The following is a 17,410-nucleotide window of genomic DNA, read 5'->3' as shown; positions in this document are numbered from 1 at the left end:
TAGGTGATGACATGTCTCCATCCATTTGGATGGGTCTTGATAAATTTCTGGAGTCCTATAAAAGAGGAAACATTTTGGAGAACGAGAGATTAAGAGAGAGCAGAGCAGAATGAAACAGCCACAAAAAGCAGAGCCCAACAGCCAGCGACCTTTGGAAATGAAGCACAAAAATGTCTCCCGAGGGAGCTTCATGAAACAGGACTCCAGGAGAGAAAGCTAGCAGATGATGCCATGCTTGCCATGTGCCCTTTCAGCTGAGAGAGAAACCATGACTGTGTTCGCTATGTGCCTACTCACTTGAGAGAGAGACCCTGAACTTCATCGGCCTTCTTGAACCAAGGTATCTTTCCCTGGATGCCTTAGATTGGAAATTTCTAATTGGGACATTTCCTCCGCCTTAGAACTGTAAACAAGCAACTCACTAAATTCCCCTTTTTATGCAGAGCTGTGTTCCAGTAGCCACGTTTATTGAAGATGATTGTATAATGATATAGCTTTCACAATGTGACTGTGTAATTGTGAAATCCTTGTGTCTGAAGCCCCTTTTATCTATCTTCTCAACAGACAAGTAAAACATAGGGAATAAAAATAAATAATAGGGGAACAAATGTTAAAATAAACCGACTGAAATGCTAGTGATCAATGAAAGGGAGGGGTAAGGGGTATGGTATATATGAAATTTTTTCTGTTGTCTTTTTCTTTTTCTGAATTGATGCAAATGTTCTAAGAAATGATCAGATAATGAATATACAACTATGTGATGATATTGTGAATTACTGATTATGTATGTAGAATGGAATGATCATACGTTAAGCATGTTTGTGTTTCTTTCTTGTCATATTAAAAAAAAAAAATTCCCCTTTTTAAAAGGCATTCCGTTTCTGGTATGTTGCATTCTGGCAGCTAGCAAACTAGAACACCAAGACTCCGCCAACCATTCAGTTTCTATTACCAGACGTAATTATGATTACCTTGCAAGAGAGCTCCTACACACACACTCACTAAACATTTATGCACCCTTCCACACACACACAATAGTATTATATGCATTTTGGGAAATTACTTCAAATTCTTTTTAGAGTGAGCTGGAATATAAGTACGTCCTTTGCTGGACTAATATTTTAGAAATTACACAATGTTTTAGAATTATATAATTTGGAGGCTAGAAGATCTGTCTTAGAGCATCAGGTCCTTGATCACTTTATAGATGAAGAAACTGTGACTCAAAGAGATTTGCCCAGAGTCACATGGCTAATTAGTAGCACTGTCAGAAATAGAGCTTTAGTCTGTTAACCCCATATCCCTTCTTCATTCAAAGTGTACTCAAATTTCTTTACATTTTCTGTAATCATCAGATATTTAACTTAACTTACTGTATAAACCTAAAGATCTCCTTGAAATGAATATCTTCTTAGGGGGATGAACCATGGGTTATTTGTGATTAAGTTCTTTAGTCACCATCATCTGTTACAGTCACAGATTTGTCAAACACCAAACCTAACATGGATATATCACTAGTATGTTTGGTTATCTCCAAAAAACAAGCTGAAATTTAGTATAGACACAATTCTTCAAATCATAAAAAGAAAAGAAAGAGTTATGACATTATAGACCCTGACATTTTAGTTTTAGTCAATATCCTTAAATAAACAAATATGTCCCTGGCACTTAACATTCAGCACAGATCTACTGAACACATGCTAGGATTAACATGTGTTGCCCTCAACAAACTACCAAGAAATAAGAAATTGAAATACACTGTGAGGACAGGCCATGGTGGCTCAGGAGGCAGAGTTCTCGCCTGCCATGCTGGAGACCCAGGTTCGATTCCCAGTGCCTGCCCATGCAAAAAGGAAAAAAAAACTGCATTGTGAACAATAATATAATTGTTGTGACAGTCTTAAAAAAGGAAAAAACATCTTCAAGAGAATTTAGGAGACATCTTTAAATAAGTGACATTTCAGCTGGGTCCAGATAAATAAGTAATACTATGGTTACTAAGTTTTTGTTTAATATGCTCAATCTCAAAGAGAAAGATAAACTGAATTTTATGCTGACAGTCCTCTCACAATTAAAGCATGGAAAGTCAAAAACTGGTGGTGAAAGCTGAGGGCTTGAGCCAGAGCCTACTTGGTTCCTGGAGAGATCAGGTGTTCAGAGCACAATCATGTGTTCAATGTACTTGTAGAAGATGCATACATTTGTCCCACTGCCATGTGCCCTAAGTAATGCAAACCTGAAACTCAACCCAGAAAGCAACAATTTCAGCTCTTCCTGAAAACTTTAAAAGCCTGTCAGAATTGCTACCTATCATAACTTGTCAAACCCCAACCAAACCCATCCTAGCTAATCCTAAAGAACACCTAGGGCAATATATAAGATTCTACAAATGTCTGTTAAGTCTAGCTCATTTATTGTAATGTTCAAATTCTCTGTTTCTTTATTGATCCTCTGTCTAGATGTTCTGTCCATTGATGAGAGTGGTGAATTGAAGTCTCCAACTATTATGGTATATGTGTCTATTTCCCTTTTCAGTGTTTGCAGTGTATTCCTCACGTATTTTGGGGCATTCTGGTTCGGTGCGTAAATATTTATGATTGTTATGTCTTCTTGTTTAATTGTTCCTTTTATTAGTATATAGTGTCCTTCTTTGTCTCTTTTAACTGTTTTACATTTGAAGTCTAATTTGTTGGATATTAGTACAGCCACTCCTGCTCTTTTCTCATTGTTATTTGCATGAAATATCTTTTCCCAACCTTTCACTTTCAACCTATGTTTATCTTTGGGTCTAAGATGTGTTTCCTGTAGACAGCATATAGAAGGATCCTGTTTTTTAATCCATGCTGCCAGTCTATGTCTTTTGATTGGGGAATTCAGTCCATTAACATTTAGTGTTATTACTAGTAAGTGTCTTGGGGAAAGCCTATTTGGGTCTAATCTCTTTGGGGTGTGCTGCACTTCTTGGATCTGTAATTTTAGGTCTTTCGTAAGAGTTGGGAAATTTTCAGTGATAATTTCTTCCATTAGTTTTTCTCCTCCTTTTCCCTTCTCTTCTCCTTCTGGGACACCCACAAAACGTATATTTGTGCACTTCATATTGTCATTCAGTTCCCTGATCCCCTGCTCAAATTTTCCCATTCTTTTCCGGATAGTTTCTGTTTCTTTTTGGAATTCAGATGTTCCATCCTCCAAATCACTAATTCTATCTTCTGTCTCTTTAAATCTATCATTGTAGGTATCCATTGTTTTTTCCATCTTTTCTACTTTATCCTTCACTTCCATAAGCTCTGTGATTTGTTTTTTCAGTTTTTCTATTTCTTCTTTTTGATCAACCCATGTCTTCTTCATGTCTTCCCTCAATTTATCGATTTCGTTTTTGAAGAGGTTTTCCATTTCTGCTCATATATTCAGCATTAGTTGTTTCAGCTCCTGTATCTCATTTGAACTATTGGTTTGTTCCTTTGACTGGGCCATATTTTCAATTTTCTGAGTGTGATCCGTTATCTTCTGCTGGCGTCTGGGCATTTAGTCAGGTTTCCCTGGGTGTTGGACCCCACAGGTTGAAAGATTTTTCTGTGAAATCTCTGGGTTCTGTTTTTCTTATCCTGCCCAGTAGGTGGCGCTCGTGGCACACGTTTGTCTACGGGTTCCACCAGCGAAAGTTGCTGTGGGTCCTTTAACTCTGGAAAATTCTCGCCGTAGGGGAGGTTCGGCAGCCGAAGCGTCTTGGAAGAGTGCCAGCCGGCCCGGGGTTCCGAACGCGGGGAGGGTCGCCGGCCGCCGCAGCACGGGAGAGCGCCCGACCGAATTTCCTAGTTGGCCCGGGGCGCCAAGCGTGGCGAGAGGGCACCAGCTGTCGCAGCCCGGGAGAGTGCACTGTTCCCAGCCGGACCGGGGAGTCACGTGTTTGGAAGGGACCCCCTGGTCACCGTTCTCTGCAGTCTGGGGATTTCCGACCCAACTCTCTCAGTTGGTCTGGGGGGCCTCGCGTGGTGGGGGCGCCAGATGCCGCGGCCCAAGGGGACCGCCTGCCCAATTCTGCCAGCTGGCCTGGGAAGGAGAAAGGGAGGGACTCCGGCCGCTTGCCGTCCCGCCCGGGAAAGCCTGCGCCCCTTGGTGATCTCACCGGAGCTGATTCTCCCAGACAGTCAGCCGTTCCAGGATGGGGTACGCCGTCCCTTTGATCTCCGTTGTGGCTCCAGGAGCTGCTCTGTATTGTCTCCACTCCCCCAGTAGCTGCTCTGGAGGAGGAAAGCTGAGGGTGGCAAGGCTGTCGAGGTCAGTGGTGGAGGAGCCAGTGAAGGCCGAAGAGGGCACGGTGGTGGTTGGAGAGCCGCCGGAGCAGGAGGGGGAAGAGGGGAGAGGAGGGCGGGTGGGCCGGCTGCTGCGGGGCATGGGCGCCGCGCGCCGGGCCGGCGGACAAAGAGGGGAGAGGAGGGCGGGCGGGCCGGCTGCTGCGGGGCGTCTATCCATATAAATTTGATTAGCTTTTCTATTTCTGCAAAGAAGGCTGATTAGAACTCATTTCTTTTTATCACTGAATAATGTTCCATTGTATGGATGTGCCATAGTTTCTTTTCTTTTCATTAATTTTTAAATTTTTTAAAAAATACAACAAAAAAACAAATATTCTTAACTTATGATCATTCCATTCTACATATATAATCAGTAATTCACAATATCATCATAGTTGCATAGTCATCATCATGATCATTTCTTAGAACATTTGCATCTAATTCAGAAAAAGAAATAAAAAGACAACAGAAAAAAATTCATACATACCATACCCCTTACCCCTCCCTTTCATTGATCACTAACATTTCAATCTAAATTTAACATTTGTTCCCCCTATTTTATTTTTATTCCATACATTCTACTCACCTGCTGACAAGGTAGATAAAAGGAGCATCAGACACAAGGTTTTCACAATCACACAGTCACATTGTGAAAGCTATATCATTATACAATCATCTTCAAGAAACATGGCTACTGGAATACAGCTCTACATTTTCAGGCAGTTCCCGCCAGCCTCTCTATTACAGCTTAAAATTTATTTATTTATTTTTTTTTTACATGGGCAGGCACCAGAAATCGAACCCAGGTCCTCTGGCATGGCAGGCAAGTGTTCTTGCCGCTGAGCCACTGTGGCCCGCCCTCTATTTCATCTTGACTAACAAGGTGATATCTATTTAATGTGTAAGAATAATGTCCAGGATAACCTCTCAACTCTGTTTGGAATCTATCAGCCATTGATACTTTGTCTCATTTCACTCTTCTCCCTTTTGGTCCAGGTTTTCTCAAACCCTTGATGTTGAGTCTCAGCTCATTCTAGGGTTTTTCTCAATCCCTTGATTCTGAGTCTCAGCTCATTCTAGGATTTCTGTCCAACGTTGCCAGGAAGGTCCACACCCCTGGGAGTCATGTCCCATGTAGACAGGGGGAGGGTGATAAATTTGCTTGTTGTGTTGGCTGGAGAGAGAGGCCACATCTGAGCAACAAAAGAGGTTCTCTTGGGGTGACTCTTAGGCCTCATTTTAAGTAGGTTTGACATATTCTTTGCAGGTTTAAGTTTCATATGAACAAACCCCAAGACTGGGGGCTCAGCCTATAGCTTTGGTTGTCCACACTGCTTGTGAGAATATCAAGAATTCAACTTGGAGAAGTTGAATTTTTCCCCTTTCTCACCATTTCCTAAAGGGACTTTGCAAATACTTTTTTATTCACTGTTCAAATCACTCTGGAATTTATCAGGGCACCACTCTGGACAAACCAACAAAATCTCATGCCCGACTCAGGGTTCTATCTACTTATGATGTTCAATAAAGCTGGCTACATAAGTTATATAAGGAAATGCACTAGTCAAATATAAATTTTGTACCAGATAAATATTTTTTGCTTTAGTCTCACACACAAGTTGAAATTTTAAAATATTAATTACCATCTATTTTCAGCACCCTGCAGTAATGACATTCCTTTGTTCTACCTCAAGCAAAAACATTTTTTTAATTTGTACATTTAGTCACTATTATTATACACTCTAGGCATTCCTAGATTATACCATCTCAGTTTTTATCATCTATCTTCCTTTCTGATTGCATTTGTACCCCCAGCCCTCCTCCCTCTATCATTCTCACATTCAGCTTCATTCAGTATTTTAACATAATTGTATTACAGTTAGGTAGCCTTGTGCTATCCATTTCTGAGTTTTTACAATCAGTCCTGTTGCACAATCTGTATCCCTTCAGCTCCAATTACCCAATATCTTACCCTATTTATATCTCCTGATGGCCTCTGTTACCAATGAAATTCTCCAAGTTTATTCACTAATGTCAGTTCATATCAGTGAGACCATACAGTATTTTTCCTTTTGTTTCTGGATAATCTCACACAGCATAATGTACTTAAGGTCCATCCATGTTGTTAAATACTTCATAACTTTATTCTGTCTTACAGTTGCATAATAATCCATCATATGTATACACCACAGTTTGTTTAGCCACTCTTCTGTTGGCCATAGTTTCTTTATCCGTTCATCTATTGAAGGATATCTTGGTTTTTCCAATTTTGGGCAATTATGAATAAAGCTGCTATGAACATTCCTGTGCAAGGTCCATTCTAAATGGTGTCATGGAAAGAGCTTTGATTGAGTCAGGCAGGCCTGGGTTTGAGTATCATTCTGTCCAGTTTTGTGACCATGGACAAGGGAATCAACCTCCTTGACCCTCATCATTCTCAACTATGAGACAGGGATAATAATAGAAGGGCAATCCAGTCCTCTTCAGAGGCCCAAATATGGTAATGTATATGAAAGCAGTATGCACATAGGTTGAAAGTAAATACTGCCTTCTATGCACAATTTAAGTTCTTATGAAGGTTTGTGGACTTAGATTTTCAATGTAATTGGGCAAATAATAAGAAATCTTATTACTGGATTGCATGGTATCATGGTCAGGTTCATATTTTAACTTGGCCAGGTGGTGGTCAACCCACTCATCTGGTTGGGTAAGTGCTCGTCTGTTGTTGCTATGAGCACATTTCATAGAATTAAATCATGATCACATCAGCTGCATCCATAGCTGATTCTATTGGTAATCATCCAAGGGGAGTGTCTTCTACAACAAGTGATGCTTGATCTAATCAATGGAAGGCTTTTAAGGAAGATTCAGAAGAGACAGTTCCTCTCTTCCTGCTTTGGCCAGCAAGCCTCTCCGGTGGAGTTCGTCTAGACCCTCCATTGGAGTCATCAGCTTCACAGCATGCCCTATGGATACTGAACTCTACGTTCCCATGGTTATGTGAGACATCGTTATAAATTTTGTATTTATGGATATTTCCTGTTGATTCTGTTTCTCTAGAGAACCCTAGCAGCTTGGTACCAGGAGTGGTTCTTAAGAAACAAAATCTTAAAAATGGGTTTATACGATTGGCTTTCTACTCTGACTAGACTCAAAGGCACTAAGGTCTCTGATTTCTGTAATCAGAATGATATTGACAATCCATGGGGTGAGTTGGCAAAAGAGATAGTCAAAATAGCACCATTCAATTCTTCTAATGCTTTGCTTGTATGAAGCCAGGTTCTGGGGGATAATGTTTTTGACATCTTTACAAAGTTTGGTGGAAATAGGAGGTATAGAGATGCTGGCTGGTTGTTCTTACATACACTGTATACATTAAGGAGCAAAGGGGATGGGCTTAAGGCTTCAAATGAGAAGCTTATGTGTCATCTGAAAGATATAAACATTTCTAGAGTGTCCTGAAGGAAAATTTTATTTCCTGGAGCCGAAGACTTAGGATCTCCAAAAATCAGACTCAGAATCTTATTGTTAGAATAGCAACTTTACAACGTAAGCTAAAATCTCAGTCTTCCATGGTGTCTGCTGTTAAAGTGAGGGCAGTGATTGGAAAAGAATGGGACCCTGAAAAACTGGATGACTACATATGGATTGATAATGATGTCAGTGGAGAGGATGAAACTCTAGGTTGTGCCAGGTCTTCTCTAGATAACCCTGTAATAGTCTGCCCTGAGGACATAGCTGCCCCACCTCCAGCCTGTCCTCAGGAGTTGATCACCCAACCTCCACCTGAAGGGATTAGCCATAGAGTTATTAATCTTGTTTCATCAGATGAAACTGCAAATGAATGCCCTGAAGCAAATGGCTTGGAAGATACTTCTAATTCCTTTCATAACCCACCTCCACCATTCATTCTTCCAGACCTATAATTAGACTAAAGTCCCAACAGGCCCCAAAAGATGAGGTATAAAGTATCACCCATGAGGAGGTATGCTACACTCCAAAAGAAGTGTGATAGTTTTTCAACTTGCCTAGATAGAAATCAGGGGAATATGTGTGGCAATGGATTATTTTTTTGTTGTTACATAAAATAACCCATTTATTTTAGACTAGAAATATTTCAAATTCTGGAGCTTTTACTGGTCTTTCAATTCCTTCAGTCTCCTGATGTCAGACAACGTGACTGCAGAGGTGGTGCTGTAGGTCCAGGCACCACCAGCTACTGTTTGCACTGCGGGAAACACAGTGCCAGATCCCACAGCTCTTCTCTTCATTTTGGTTCTGCCACAGAGGGAGCAAGTGTACTTGATGTGCTGCCTGGTTTCATTTTCCTGAGGGAGATGCCATAATGGGCCCCACATTTACTGACAATTCCAACCTTCTTGGTGCATTTTGCCATGTTGCCACAACCTAATTCTGCACCCAGAGAGCCAGCTTGGACTTCTAATCTGTTGTTTTTTCCCCTACCCCTGAACAGAATGCCCCACTCAGTGTGCCTGAAAGGGCTGCAGAGCAGAGTATTTTGTGGCAATGGATTTTAAGGGTGTAGGATAATGGTGGGAGGAATATAAAGCAGGATCAGGATGAATTTATTGATATAAGCCCACTAAGCAGAGATTCTGCATTCACTGTTATAGCTCAAAGGGTTAGAAAAGGTATTAAGTTTGTTTGGATGGTTGGCTGAAACATGGATCAAAAGGTGGCCAATATTACCTGAGGTTCAAATGCCAGAACTACCTTGGTATAATATAGTTGAGGGGATCCACAGGCTTAGAGAGACTGGAATGTTAGAATGGATTTATCATGCAAAGCCTGCGCTTATAGCCCAGGAATATCTGGAGGATGCACCTTTTACCAGAACTGTGAGAAATAAATTTGTGAGACTAGCACCATCATCCCTGAAGAGCTCTGTAGTTACACTTCTCTGTAGGTCAGGTATTACTGTGGGAACTGCTGTCGCTGAGCTGGAATCCTTAAACACAATGGGGATGATAGGATCCTGAGTTGGCAGAAGTCAGGTGGCAGCACTTAATCACCAAAGACAAGGTGGACGTGGCTATCACAACAGATAGCAGACTCAAAGCAGGGGTCAAAATAATCTGACTTGCAGAGACTTGTGGCATTGGCTAGTAAATCACGGGGTACCTAGAAGTACGACAGATGGTCAATCTACTAAATTCTTGTTTGAGCTGTGTAAACAAAAAAGTTCTAGGTCAAGTGAACAGAAGTCTAACTTGAATTACAAAAACAAGAAGTCATGTCCCCTTACTCAATTTCCAGACTTGAGACAGTTTACAGATCCAGAGCCCCTTGAATGAGGAGGAAGTCAGGTTCCTTTGGGGGAGAATCCTGTTACACTGCCACAAATTTATACTGTTAATCTTCCTCCAAGCCTTCCCCAAGGAGACTGACGGCCTTTTAGCAGGGTAAATGTGCACTGGGTAATAGGAAATGATCAGATATTTCGGGTATTATTAGACACTGGTTCAGAAGTGACATTAATTCCAGGGGACCCAAAACATTGCTCTGGTCCACCAATCAGAGTGGGGGCTCATGGAGGTCAGGTGATTGATGGAGTTTTAGCTCAGGTCCATCTCACAGTGGGTCCAGTGGGCCCCCAAAACGATTCCGTAGTTATTCCCCCAGTTCCAGAATGCAAAATTGGAATAGACATACTGAGCAACTGCAGAATTCCCACACTGGCTAACTCATGGAGTGAGGAGTATTGTGTGGGAAATACCAAGTGGAAGCCACTAGAACTGCCCCTACCAAGCAAAATAGTAAATCAGAAGCACTACTGGATTTCTGGAGGGACTGCAGAGATTACTGCCACTGGATTTCTGGAGGGACTGCAGAGATTACTGAGACATGTAAGGACTTGAAGGATGCAGGGGTGGTGATTCCCACCACATCCCCATTCAACTCTCCTACCTTGCCTGTGCAGAAAACAGATGGGTCTTGGAGTATGTCAGTGGATTATCATAAGCTCAACCACGTGGTAACTCCAATTGCAGCTGCTGTTCCAGATGTGGTATCATTGCTTGAGCAAATCAATACATCCCCTGGTACCCGGTATGCAGCTATTGATGTGGCAAATGCTTTTTGGACCACCAGAAACAGTTTGCTTTCAGCTGGCAAGGTCAGCAATATACTTTCACTGTCCTCCCTCAGGGGTATGTCAACTCTCCAGCCCTATGTCATAATCTTGTCACAGGGAACTTGATTGTTTCTCCCTCCCACAAGACATCACACTGGTCCATTATATTGATGATATAATGTTGATTGGACCAAGTGAGCAAAAAGCAGCAACTACTCTAGACTTACTGGTAAGGCATTTGTGTGTCAAAGGATGGCAGACAAATCCAACAAAAATAAAGGGGACTTCCACCACAGTGAATTTTCTAGGTGTCCAATGGTGTGAGGCATGTCAAGATATCCCTTCTAAGGTGAAAGATAAGTTGCTGCATCTGGCCCCTCCTCTGACCAAAAAAGAGGCACAATGCCTACTTGGTCTTTGGAATTTGGCAACAACATATTCCTCATCAGGGTATGCTACTCCAGCCCATTTATGGAGTGACCAGAAAAACTGCGAATTTTGAGTGTGGACCTGAACAAGAGGAGGCTCTGTGACAGGTCCAGGCTGCTACACAAGCTGCTCTGCCACTTGGACCCTATGATCCAGCAGATCCAATGGCGATGGAAGTGTCAGTGGTAAACAGAGATGCTGTGTGGAGCCTTTGGCAGGCCCTATAGGAGAATCACAACACAGACGCTAAGATTTTGGAGCAAAGTCTTACCATGTGCTGCAGATAACTACTCTCCTTTTGAGAAACAGCTTTTGGCCTGCTACTGGGCCTTAGTAGAGACTGAACGCTTAACCATGGGCCACCAAGTTACTATGAGACCTGAGTTGCCTATCATGAGTTGGGTGTTGTCTGACCCAACAAGCCATAAGTACGGAGGAGTGTGCAGCAGCACTCCATAATAAAATGGAAATGGTATATACAAGATAGGGTCAGAGCAGGTCCTGAGGCACAAGTAAGTTAACATGAGGAAGTGGCCCAAATGCCCATGGTCTCCACTCCTGCCACATTACCTTCTCTTTCCCAGACCAGAGCTATGGCTTCTTGGGGAGTTTCTTACAGTGAATTCACTGAGGAAGAGAAAACTCGGGCCTGGTTTACAGATGGTTCGGCCTGATATGCAGTTACCACCCGAAAGTGGACAGCTGCAGCACTACACCCTCTTTCTGGGGTGTCCTTGAAGGATAGTGGTGAGGGGAAATCCTCCCAGTGGGCAGAACTTCGAGCAGTGCACCTGGTTGTTCATTTTCCTTGGAAGGAAAACTGGCTGGAGGTGCACTTCTATACTGACTCATGGGCTGTTGCTAATGGTTTGGCTGGATGGTCAGGGACTTGGAAAGACCATAATTGGAAAATCAGTGACAAAGAGGTCCAAGGAAGAGGTATGTGGATAAACCTTTCTGAGTGGGCTAAAAACATGAAGATATTTGTGTCCCATGTAAATGCGCACCAGAGGGTGACCTCAGCAGAGGAAGGTTCTAATAATAACCTGTTCTGTGGATACCAGTCATCCTCTTTTCCCAACAACTCCTGTCACTACCCAGAGTGGGCTCATGAACAAAGCAGTCATGGTGGTAGGGATGGAGGTTATGCATGGGCTCAGCAACATGGACTTCCACTCACCAAGGCTGACCTGGTTACAGCCACTGCTGAAAGCCCAATCTGCCAGTAGCAGAGGCCCATACTCAGCCCCCTGATATGGCACCATTCTTTGAGGTGACCAGTCAGCTACATGGGGGTAGGTTGATTACATTGGACCACTCCCTTCATGGAAGGGGCAGCGATTTGCTCTAATCAGAATAGATACATACTCTGGATATAGGTTTGCTTTCCCTGCATGCAATGCTTCTGCCAAACTATCATCCATGGACTTACACAATGCCTTATCCATTGTCATAGTATTCCATACAGCATTGCTTCTGATCAAGGAACACGCCACAGCAAATAAAGTGCAGGAATGGGCACATGCTCATGGAATTCTCTGGTCTTACCTTGTTCCCCATCATCCAGAGGTAGCTGGAATGACAGAACAGTGGAATGGCCTTTTGAAAACTCAATTACAGTGCCAACTAGGCGGCTATACCTTGAAGGGCTGAGGTAATGTTCTCCAGGAAGCTGTGTATGCTCTAAATCAGCATCCACTATATGGTGCAGCTTCTCCCATAGCCAGGGTCCATGGTCCAGGAACCAAGGGGTGGAAATGGGAGTCATACCACTCACTATTATCCCTAGTGATCCACTAGGAAAATTTCTGCTTCCTGTCCCTCGACCCTGAGCTCTGTTGGTGTATAGATTTTAGTTCCAAAAGGGGGAGTGCTTCCACCAGGAGAAACAACAATGATTCCATTGAATTGGAACCTAAGACTGCCACCTGGTCACTCTGGGCTACTCATGCCCCTGGATCAACAAGCCAAGAAGGGATTACATTATTGCCTGGGGTGACTGACCCTGACTATCGGGGGAAATAGGACTGCAACTACACAATGGAGGTAAAGAAGAGTTTTCCTGGAATATAGGAGATCCCCTAGGGCTTTCTTTTAGCACTACCATGCCCGGTGATTAAAATCAATGGAAAACTGTAACAACCCAATCCAGGCAGGACTACCAAAGGCTCTGAAACTTCAGGAATTAAGGTTTGGTTCACCCAACCATGTCAAGAACCATGGCCAGTTGAAGTGCTTGCTGAGGGTAAAGGGAACATGGAATGGGTAGTGTAAGAAGGTAGTGGTAAATATGAACTACAACCATGTGATTAGTTATAGAAATGAGACTGTAATGCTGTTTTGTTCATGTTATAGTATTTAAGTTGTATGGGATCAAGTTTAAGAATGAATATTACCCAAGGACTTGCACCCTATACTGGGGAGATTTAATGTGTTTCAGGTTGTATGCAGAACAGTTAAGTACTGTTAGGTGAGGAAAAAATGTGTCTTCTGTTGTTTTCTATTTAGAAATTAAGTATGGTTTAAGGTAATGTATACAGATGCCAAGTTGACAAGGGATGGACTGTCATGGTCAGGTTCATGTGTCAACTTGGCCAGGTGGTGGTACCCATTTGTCTGGTTGGGCAAGTGCTGGCCTGTCTGTTGCTATGAGCACATTTCATAGAATTAAATCATGATCACATCAGTTGCATCCACAGCTGACTCCATTTATAATCAGCCAAGGGGAGTGTTTTCTGTAATGAGTGACATTTAACCTAATCAATGGAAGGCTTTTAAGGAGGATTCAGAAGAGACAGCTCCTTTCTTCCTGCTTCAGCCAGCAAGCCTCTCCTGTGGAGTTCGTTCAGACTCTCCATCTGAGTTGTCAGCTTCACGGCCTACCCTCCGGATTTTGGACTCTACATTCCCACAGTTACATGAGACATCTTTATAAATTTTATATTTATGGATATTTCCTGTCAATTCTGCTTCTCTAGAGAACCCTAATACATATGGTAAGACTATGTTTAATTTGTTGTAAACTCCCTGACTATCTTAAAGTGGCCATTTTGTATTCCCTCCAACAATGTTGCTCTACATTCTTTCCAGCACTTGGTGTTAGTGTTTTGGATTTTAGCCACTTATGGGTATGTTGTGGCATCTCATTGTTTTAATCTCCAATTGCCTAATGACATATGATGTTGAACATCTTTTCATATTCTCATTTGCCACTCTGCTTATCTTTGGTGAGATGTTCATATCTTCTGCACATTTTTAAATTGGGATTTTTTTTTTTATTGTTGAGTTTTGAAAGTTCTTTGTATATTTAAGAAACAATCCCTTTATTGGATATATGTTTTCCAAATATTTTCTCCCAATTTGTGGCTTGTCTTTTCATTTGTTAACAGGTCTTTCTGAGAGTGGAAGTTTTTAATATTAATGAAAACCAGTTTCTTTCTTTCATGGATCTTTGCTTTGGTGTTGTAGCTAAAAAAAAAGCTGTTACATACTAGAGAAAAGGTCATGTTCTTTTCAACCATTCCTGTGAGTGTAGAACTATTGTGTGACGAACCTTTTGATTACGTTATTTCTCTTGAGGCCTGTCCCAGGGTGGGTCTTAATCCACTTATTGGAGTCTTTAAAAAAGGTTAAAAGACAGAAAGAGAGACAGAAGTTAAAAGAGTCAAAATTAAGAGAAGCTTACCGAAATGGCCCCAGAGAAGCTGAGAGACAAGGACACACCCACGGAAGCTGACAGAGAAAACCAATGAAGCCAGAAACTGGACCAAGCAACAAAACCTGGGTGAGAGGACAGCAGACAATACCATGTGCCTTGCTGTCTGACAAAGGAGCCCAAGCTCACTGGTAACCATTCTTCAGAGAAGGTATCATCCTACTGATGCCCTAATTTGGACATTTTCATAGCCTTAGAATTGTAAACCTGCAAGCCAATAATCCCCATTGTTAAAAGCCAGTCCATTTCTGGTATATTGTACATCATCAGTTTTACCAAGCCAAAACAAGCCTTAATATAAGAACCAGAACTATAAAACTCCTGAAAGAAAACACAGCAAAGCATTTTAAGGACCCTGTGTTAGCCAATGGTTTCTTTGACTTTACAATCAAAGCATGAGCAACAAAAGAAAAAAGAGATAAATGAGACATCAACAAAATTTAAATTTCTTGTGTATCAAAGGACTTTATCATAAAATTAAAAACACAACCTACAGAATGGGAGAAAATATTTGGAAATCACATATCCACTAAGGGTCCGATTTTTAAAAATACTTTGATTGACTAATCTTTACACACATACAGTCCATACATGGTATACAAGCAAAGGTTCACAATATTATCATATAGTTGTGTATTTATTTATCACCATGATCATTTTTAGAACATTTGCATCACTTCAGAAAAAGAAATGAAAAGAAAAAAAACTTATACATCCCATGCTCCTTAACTCATCTCTCACTGACCACTAGTATTTCAATTTACCCAATTAATTTTATCCCTTATCCTCCCTATTATTTATTTAATTTTACCCATATTTTTTACTCATCTGTCCACACACTAGATAAACTCAAGGTTTTCATAATCACACAGTCACACTGTAAAAGCATCATTATACAATCATCTTCAAGACTGGCTACTGGAACACAGCTCCAAAGTTTCAGCTACTTCCCTCCAGCCACTTTATGCACCATAAACTAAAAAGGGGTATCTATATAATGCATAAGAATAACAGAGTCAAGGATAACCTCTTGACTCTGTTTGAAATCCCTCAGCCACTAAAATTTTATTTTGTCTCATTTCTCTCTTTACCCTTTTGGTCAAGAAGGCTTTCTCAGTCCCATGATGCCAGGTCCTGGGGCTCATCCCCGGGAGTCCTATCCCATGTTGCCAAGGAGATTTACACCCTGGGAGTCATGCCCCTGTAGGGGGGAGGGCAGTGAGTTCACCTGCCAAGCTGACTTAGGGAGAGAGGCCACATCTGAACAACAAGAGGTTCTCTGGGGTGACTATTAGGATAATTATAAAAGGCTTCGCCTATCCTTTGCAGGAATAAGTTTCCTAGGGGCAAATCCCAAGATGGAGGGCTTAGCTTACTGATTTGGTTGTCCCCACTGCTTGTGAGAATATCAGAAACTCTTCAAGTGGGGAAGTTGAATATTTCCTTCTTTCTTCCAAAAAGGACTTTGTAAATACTTCTTTATTCACTGCCCAAATTATCCTCGGAAATATCTCAGATATATCAGGGCATCACAATTACCTGTACAAACCAATAAGAGCTCATGCAGTATTCAAGATTCCATGTACTTATGGTGCTCAACTAAACCAAACATACAAATTAAATTAGGTAATGTGCTACCCAAAATATGAATTTTGTGCCAAATAAACATCTTGTAATAAAGGTCTTTTTTGCCTCTGTTTTTGACAGAAAACAATTTCATTACAATCATTTAACACTTACATGGTATTCAGTCTTAAACTTTGAAATGCTTTACACTAAAAACTGCTTTCTTTTCAACAGATTAGGAATTGAATCTGAGTTGACAGAATTCTCAAAGTGCACAGCAGATGAGAAGTGGGATCCTAAAATCTGATTCCAAACTCCCCCCTGTACCTGACAATACAAGGGAAAGTGTTTATTCATTTTAATGTTACCCAAATGTGAGGACCATAACCTCAGTTTATTAAACATAGGTAACAATAAGATAGGAAAGTCCCATATTAGAGGAATATAAAAACTAACTAGACTACTTATACAATTAATGTTAAAGACAACTGACAATAGAAAAGGCCAGTGGTCAAACAGCCAACATGATCAGTTGACAGATGCAGCCAAAGGGTCAGTGTACATCACACATCATTTTCTTTTGAACAAATGTCAAAGATTTTATTTAACTCAATTAAATGCAGGAATTTGCAAGTTGTTACAACCAGTTCAAAGGACAATCCAAAGAACAAGTACATTTTCAGATAAGGAATTTTGAAACAAATTATCAAATAGAAGCAAAATTGGCTTTTCTATGGAGAGGAGATTCCTTTCATCAGACAGAATTTATTTGCATATTTAAAGATAAGAATCATTTGCATTATCAGGTTTTTTTTTTATTTTTTTATTAACGGAAAGATAAAAAAAAGAAATTAACACAACATTTAGAAATCATACCATTCTACATATGCACTCAGTAATTCTTAACATCATCACATAGATGCATGATCATTGTTTCTTAGTACATTTGCATCGGTTTAGAAGAACTAGCAACACAACAGAAAAAGATATAAAATGTTAATATAAAGAAAAGAAATAAAAGTAGTAATAATAGTAAAAAACAACAACAACAAACAAACCAACAAGCAAACAAAAACAAAAAAAAACCCTATAGCTCAGATGCAGCTTCATTCAGTATTTTAACATGATTACTTTACAATTAGGTATTATTGTGCTGTCCATTTTTGAGTTTTTGTATCCAGTCCTGTTGCGCAGTCTGTATCCCTTCAGCTCCAATTACCCATTATCTTACCCTGTTTCTAACTCCTGCTGGACTCTGTTACCAATGACATATTCCAAGTTTATTCTCGAATGTCCGTTCACATCAGTGGG

General features: G+C 41.0%; 1 protein-coding gene and 1 pseudogene across 2 annotated transcripts in view; both read right to left on the bottom strand.

The window, feature by feature from the left end:
- PTPRA (protein tyrosine phosphatase receptor type A) overlaps positions 1-17,410 on the bottom strand; it is a 253,295-nt gene that overhangs the window by 160,280 nt on the left and 75,605 nt on the right. The window contains exon 1 of one of the 2 annotated variants that reach the window (XM_077112345.1): positions 15,910-16,916. The exons of the other annotated variant lie outside the window; for it this stretch is intronic. The gene's annotated coding sequence lies outside the window, so the exon portion shown is untranslated. Of the gene's footprint in view, positions 1-15,909; positions 16,917-17,410 lie in introns of those variants that run through there. 2 annotated transcript variants of the gene reach the window in all.
- On the bottom strand, positions 4,489-15,910 carry LOC143643993 (large ribosomal subunit protein eL43 pseudogene; annotated as a pseudogene).

This window comes from Tamandua tetradactyla, chromosome 1, assembly GCF_023851605.1.
Source record: "Tamandua tetradactyla isolate mTamTet1 chromosome 1, mTamTet1.pri, whole genome shotgun sequence".
Lineage (NCBI taxonomy): Eukaryota > Metazoa > Chordata > Mammalia > Pilosa > Myrmecophagidae > Tamandua > Tamandua tetradactyla.
Note: the sequence above shows the minus strand (reverse complement) of the source record. Positions and strands in the feature narration are given on the sequence as shown.